General features: G+C 43.3%; 1 non-coding gene across 1 annotated transcript; it reads right to left on the minus strand.

The window, feature by feature from the left end:
• Positions 1 to 7,374: 7,374 nt before the first annotated feature.
• Positions 7,375 to 7,574, minus strand: LOC119968116. Its single transcript, XR_005461130.1, has one exon. It is a non-coding gene; the product is annotated as a U2 spliceosomal RNA (small nuclear RNA).
• Positions 7,575 to 7,814: the final 240 nt, after the last annotated feature.

Genomic DNA, 7,814 nt, shown 5'->3' on the forward strand with positions numbered 1-7,814 from the left:
AAAGAAAAATGCCGCTTGTTCCTAGTATCACCTCCGCAGTTCTCTTGGTGCAATATTTAGATTTCAGCTTCTGACAACAAATAAGGACAAATCGATCAAAAGTGAAAGTGACGGTGAACCATACAGAACAATCGATGGCCAAACGGAGCAGAACATATCGAACCCGACACCCAGTGGTGAAATCCATTAAAACCATTGGGAAATAAAAATCATTGATTTGGTTGAGTATGACCTCAGTGATAATTGACAGGAGATCTGCCATTGCCATGGCTACCAGGTAACGAACGGTACCAGCGGAGAGGCCACACTTTCCCTGTGACACGACCACAATTACCATTAAATTCGCTGTCAGAGAAAGAGAGAAGACTGAAAATTACCAATAAACATTCCCGGTTTCTGAGCCCATGTAGTAAGGACTGCTTTTGTCACGCAAACATTGGCTTTGGGATTGCTTAAGAGGTAAAAAAATCGCAATAATGACCTCACCTTGTCTCCTACCTTAACAGATAAGGAGCACGGACATGCAGCAGATCACTTGCAGGCGGCAGGAGAAGGGGATGCAGACTGTTACCAGAATAGGGACACAGTGCGTCACAGAAAAACTATCAAGTCAGAGGGAATACAGCGGCAGTAAGTTGCAGGAGAGTACGACAAGGCTGAATGGCCTCTACTTTAATGAACAGAGTATTACAGGGAAACCGGACGAGTTAAGAGCGAGGGTTGACACGTGGAATTAAGATGTAGTAGCCATTGCTGAGATGTGGTTGAGGGAGGGGCAGGATTGGCAGCTCAACATCCCGGGATACAAAATCTTCAGGAGGGACAGGGGAGGGGGAAAAAGAGGGGGAGGCATTGCAATATTAATTAAGAAGACAATTACTGAACATAGAACATACAGTGCAGTAGGAGGCCATTCAGCCCATCGAGTCTGTACCAACCCACTTAAGCCCACACTTCCACCCTGTCCCCGTCAACCAATAACCCCTCCCAAACTTTTTTGGTCACTAAGAGCAATTAATCATGGCCAATCCACCTAATGTGCACGTCTTTGGAAGGGAACCGGAGCACCCAGAGGAAACCCGTGCAGACACAGGGAGAACGTGTAAATTCCGCACAGACAGTGACCAAGAGGGGAATGGAACCTGGGACCCTGAGCTGTGAAGCCACAGTGCCATCCACTTCTGCTACCGTGCTGCACAGGATTGCATCTTGGCATTAATTGAAGCTTTGTGGGTAGAGTTTAGGAATAAAAAAGGGACAGGCACATTGCTGAGTGTTTATTACCAAAGGATAACCAGAGGGAAATTGAGAAGCAAATATATGCATAATCTGCAGATGTAAAAATAATAGGGTAATTATACTGGGTGAATTCAACTTTCCCAACATTAGCTGGGATAGTCATTGTGTTCAGGGCTTAGATCGAGCAGAGTTCATAAAACTGAGATGAGAATTTCTTTTAGCTCAACATGTAACATGTGGAGGGTCCAACAAGGGATGGTGCAGAGCTGGACCTAATGCTGGGGAATGAAGCCAGACAGAGTGGTTGATGTGATGGTGGGGGAGTATTTTAGTAATAGCGACCTTAACATTGTGCAATGTCAGTTTGTTCTGTACAAGGAAATCGGCAAATTGCAGAAAATTCTGTTGGATTGGGGAAGAGCAGATTTTAATAACATAAGGCAGGATCAGGCCAACTTAGATTCGAACAAGTTACTGGTGGGGAGATCTACAGAAGAGCAGTGAGGGGTGTTCAAAGAGGAAATGGGGAGGGTACAGGCCCAACATGTTCCCTCTAGGGTAATAGGAAGAAGTAACAAGCCCAGAGAACCATGGATGGCCAGAGATATTCAGGATACAATGAGAAGGAAGAGAGAGGCCCTTCATAAGTACAAGGGAAACAAATCAATATACACATTAGTGGAGTACAGAAAGTGCAGGATTGAGCTTAAGAAAGCAATTAGGAGAGCAAAGAGGGGATATGAGAAATCTCTAGCTGGTAAAAGTAGGGAAATCTCAGGATATTCTCCAAGTATATCAATGGTAAGAGGATAACTAGAGAATCAGTAGGGTCCATTAGGGACCAAGGATGGGAATCTGTGGTGGAGCCAGAGGACAGTGGTAGTGTGTTAAATTAATATTTCACATTTATCTTCACCCAAGAGAATGAGGAGGCAGCTATGGAACTCGGGGAGAGAGATTGTGAGGTTATTGAGCAAGTTGTCACAGGGAGGGAAAGGTATTGGAAAGTGTGAGGTGTTACATTTTGAAAGGAGCAAGTTGACAAGGAAATATTCAATGAATGACACCGCACTGGGAAATCCTGTGGAACAAAGAGAACTTGGCATGTTGTAAATAGATCTCTGAAGGCAGAAGGGCAGGTTAATAGGGTAGTGAAAAAGGCATATGGTACACTTGCAATTTTCGATCGTGACATAGATGGCAAAAGCACTGAAGTCATGTTGGAGATATGGAGAGCATTGGTGATGCCACAGCTGGAGTACTGTGTGCAGTTCCACTCGTCGCATTACAGGAAGTATGTGTTTGCTCTGGAGCGGGTGCAGAGGCGTTTCAACTGATGTTGCCTGGGATGGAGCATTTTAGTTATGAAGAGAGGTTGGATAGGCTTGGATTGTTTTCACTGGAGCAGTGAATACTGAGGGGTGACCTAATCAAGGTGTAGAAGATTATGAGGCGCATGGACAGGGTGGATAGAGAACGGCTGTTCCCCTTAGTTGAAGGCTACGAAGGGACACAAGTTCCAGGTGAGGAGCGGATGGTTCTGGGAGGGTTTGAGGAAAAACCTTTTTACCCAGAGGGTGATGACGGTCTGGAACACACTGCCTGGGAGAGTAGTGGAGGCAGGTTGCCTCACATCCTTCAAAAACTACCTGGATGAGCACTTGGCACGTCTTCACATTCGAGGCTATGAGCCAAGTGCTGGTAAATGGGATAGGATTGGCAGATCATGCGCCGGTGCAGACTCGATGGGCCGAAGGGTCTTTTCTGCACTGTATTTTTCTGTGATTCTGTGAGGCATGTTTAATATTTAATCATGAAACAAAGAAACTGATCGGTTGGCAAACACTTATCTGGACTTCGGTCACACCCGAGGTTGTAACCCATCCAGGATTCGGATCAATCCCCGGAATAGGAGACATTCCTCTCTGACTCAAATCATTCAGTTAGACAGTGGGCTCTCATTCATTAGAATGACTGACTGTTATTAGGATACCGGGGCTGCAAATGCATCAATTATTGAAATTAAAGTGAGTTTATTTTGATTATGTTAATATGCTCAAAGCACTGGGTGCATGTCTACAAGAAGACCATTAAAAGAAACAAGGTCATATTAGCTTTTGTAAAACCAAGGTTATCGCACATTTAGCACAGTATGTACGGTTCTTGTCTACAAATCGCAAAGTGAATGTCGAGGCATTGAAGCAGGTGCACACAGTATTTTCAGTAATAATGCCATCATTGGAAATGATAGATGTGGAGAAATATTGAACCAACTGTGGCACTATTCTATGGATAGGAGAAGACTGATTGATGACCCAATAGATTACCCTAAAATTGTAGACTGGTTTGAGAGGGGGATGTGTAGAAGTTATTTCCACATTTGAGCGTGTCTATTTAGAAAGTAAAGGCAGAACTGTTTGTTCAGTGTGGTGTGAATTTGGAATTCTTGGGCCATGGAATAGTTCAGATGTGAAACACTTAAAGGACGTGAGCTCAGTGCATGAAGGAGACAGGGATGGAACTGTATTCTGATGGGATTCGATGAGCTGGAACGGAGGGAAGCGGGTGCGCAGCATAACGTCAGACGGAACTCAGTTGGCACAAATGCCAAGTTTCTCTGCTGTAACATCTGTAACTTCACAATCATCAGAGTTTTAACTTCATAATATTGAAGGCATTTAAAATGTAATACAGGGCACTCCACTCAGTCACTCTCTGGAGTGGAGAAGGCAATTATTCAGTAGCAAAAGGTGCTGTCATTAACTCTACCCAGAGTAAGAATAAGATGGTTCTCTACACCGAACCCAATTGAACAATGAAAGATGCTGCAGGAACAATATCTGAACCATAGTGAGGTGTTACACGCCAGTTAGTGATCCACACTCTGTGCTTTGTAACATTGACAGATACGCCTAGTAATATACAGTAACTGTGGTCAGATATTCCACTCTGGTTAATGACCCACACACAGTCCAATTCTACACAGATAGCAAGTCCCAATGATACATCTTCACTGGAGTCAGGTATTCCACTCTGAATAGTGACACACACAGTCAAATTATCCCCTGACAGGTACTCCCAGTAATAAATGGTCACTGCTGTCACGTATTCATTCTGATTAGTGGCCCACACTCAGTGCAATTCTTCACTGACAGTAAATCTCAGTAATACATCATCACTAGGGTCAGGTATTTCACTATCACTAATGATTCACAGTCAAAACAATTCTACATCATCAATGGAAAACAGGAAAATATCACAACATTTCTCTTTCTACGAGCATTACCACGCAACACAAGCTAACAGAAAACTCTTCCTGTTTTAAACTATTCTATTGGTGAAACAGAGGAAGCTCCATTAATTGGAGAGATCACTCTCCAAATAAAGTGTCATTTCAATATAGAGAAATCCTATTCCACTCATATTAGTGCCTTGTGCTCAGTAAAATTATACACTGGTCGGTGCTCCCAGTAACAGATGCTAACCGATGCTAACATGCTAATAGTATTACACTATTGTTCGTGTCTCACACTCGGTACAATTCTACACTGATAGCTGTTCCCAGAAACACATGGTAACCGGGGCCATGTATTACACTATTGTGCATGACCCACACTGAGTACAATTCAACACTGAAAGGTGATCCCAATCACATATGGTAGTTGAGGTCAGGTAGGTCAATACTGTTAGTGACCCGCAATCTGTACAATTCTACTCCCAAAAATACCCACAGTAACAAAGGGTCATTGAGGTCAGATCGGTGACAGAAATCAGGATAATTCTGAATTCACAGATACTCTGTATAACACGTTTACAAGGGTGAAATGTGCCACAGCAATAATTCACCCACTTATTACACAATTCATCATCTATAAATAACCCCAGTAACACTTCCAACTCACAGAGTTTCCTGCTTTTAATTCTGTATCAATATTAAAGAATATTTCACTGAATGCAGTTACTTTATAATGTGGAGTGCCTGTGAACTAGAAACAATTGAGACAGCAGAATAAAACAGCTCAGGCAATTCAGGTCATTTAATTAACGTTATTATATTACAGAGTGTGTACCTGTATAACTGTGAGAATCTAATCCTCAGGAACATTATCGTTCACAGCTTAATAACAGAAACCATTCCAAACAAAGGTTTACACAACTTCATTACTTATAATGTGGAGATGCCGGCGTTGGACTGGGGTGAGCACATTAAGAACATAAGAACATAAGAACTAGGAGCAGAAGTAGACCGTCCGGCCCTTCGAGCCTGCTCTGCCATTCTATAAGATCATGGCTGATCTTTTCGTGGTCTCAGAACCACTTACCCGCATTCTCGCCATATCCCGTAATTGCTTTATTTTTCAAAAAAATATCTACCCTATGTTTAAATATATTCAATGAAGTAGCGTCTACTACTCCTTTTGGTAGGGAATTCCATACTTTAACCACCCTCTGGGTGAAGAAGTTCCTCCTTGATTCAGTCCTAAATCTGCTCCCCCTAATCTTGAGGCTATGCCCTCTTGTCCTACTTTCACCTACCAGTGGAAACGTCCTTTCTACTATCTTATCTATTCCCTTCAAAAATGTATATGTTTCTATTAGATCCCCCTCAACCTTCTGAATTCCAGTGAATATAATCCCAATCTACTCAGCCTCTCCTCATACGATAACCCCCTCAACTCCGGAATCAGCCTAGTGAATCTCCTCTGCACCCCCTCTAGTGCTAGCACATCCTTTCTCAAGTGTGGAGACCAAAACTGCACACAGTACTCCAGATGTGGCCTCACCAGCACCTTGTACAACTGCAACATTACCTCTCTACTTTTAAACTCAATCCCCTTCGCAATGAAGGACACTTGACAACAGCCCCTCCACAAACCCCCTTCAAATTAGGCTGACCGTACTGCACGTATGCAAATCTCCCCGGAACAATCAGTAGCTCTGCTCTGCTGCCCTCTGCTGGATAAGAAGTCTTACAACACCAGGTTAAAGTCCAACAGGTTTGTTTTGTATCACTGGCTCATTCCTCTGGTAAATGCAATTTGGTTATTTAATTATCATTATTTATATACACTTACCAGGTACACCAATTATCGCAAGAATCGTACAGTATATTTTCCTGACCAGTCTCACTATCGAGTGCATTTTCCTGTGCGTCGGGGATCTTCTCTTCCATGCAGGAGATAATCTCTCTGAAATAAACTCCAGTTAGGCATTACAAGTGCACTTGCTTTATACCCCGACGATCCCCACAGGGATATTGAGGTTGAAGAATTATTCCATATATGTTTTTTCCAATTTGCTTAAACAGATGATGACAACTATGTTAATTCCCTGTGGTTGAAATAGAATCAATGCTGAGACTTAATTGGGACCTCAAGTCGGGACAAGTCTGATTATGCACAATAGCAAATCATTATTGGAAGAAGTGCTAAACAACAAAGGAAATCTTCCTTCAAACATTAGACGGCCATCCCTGGTTCTCATATTGGTCCAGTGAATGGCCTGCACCCTTCATGTCCCTCAGAAATTAGGTTCCTAGTGTGACTGATATTGGTGATGTTCAGTCGTACTCTTGGACATGATTGTTCTCTTTCACCATGGTAATTTGTTGGAAAACATCAGTGAGACCAAAATATCAGAGATTGGTTGCAATCCAGCAGTTGGGTATTGGGACTCGTCCGTCAATATCAGCGCGCAGCACGAACACCACCTCTCATTTTCAGTCTCCTCATAATCTCCTTGTTTTATTTTCTTGTCAGTTGCTTATCCAATTCTCTCCTGATTAAGTCTGGTTTCTCCACCCTTTCAGGCAGTTCATTTCAGACCCTAACCATGGACTGTCCAAAGATGAACCAGTCCACAAACAATGGTTGAGATTAAATTCAAGATCAAGCCTTCAATGGTGGTGGACAATTAAACACTGAACCGGAGGAGGAGGAGGCACGACAATATCCCCATGCGCTGTGATGTCGGAGCCAGTCATTGCAAAAGTTTCATGTGAATAATCCAACTCAACCCCCTCCGGGGTTCCCCTTAATCACAGATGCCAGTCCACAGCCCATTTGATTCACCCTGTGTGATATCCAATCTAGGGATACTGCAAAAGTTATGGGCTCTGACACTATTTTTACTTTCTTACTTTTCTGAGTTACGAAGCCAGGGCTCAGAGTGTGGACAGGGGCGAACTCCTAATCCAGCTCCTTGCCTGCTCCAAAAACCAATTCAAATTCAAATTGAATCCAATTCATGGTCCCCACAAGAGAGACATACCAGATCTGAGCCAAAAGGCAGAGCAGATACTACACTTGATCTTTGCCAAAAAGCTGAGAAGCGATGCCCTGACACTATTCTGCACAATACTTGGTCTCCAGAACTAGTCGCACCACCAGTACGGTTTCTCAGCTACAACCCTGACATCTGCTGAGCATTGTGGGAAATTGCCCAGGTATGCACAGTCCACAGAAACTAGATAAAATCCAAGCTGGCCAATAACCGCCTCATCACTCCACTCGCGAGCGTCAGTTAGGTGGTGGAATGTGTCATTGATAATGCCACAATGAGGCACTTCCACAGCA

Source organism: Scyliorhinus canicula, chromosome 6 (genome assembly GCF_902713615.1).
Source record: "Scyliorhinus canicula chromosome 6, sScyCan1.1, whole genome shotgun sequence".
Taxonomy (NCBI): domain Eukaryota; kingdom Metazoa; phylum Chordata; class Chondrichthyes; order Carcharhiniformes; family Scyliorhinidae; genus Scyliorhinus; species Scyliorhinus canicula.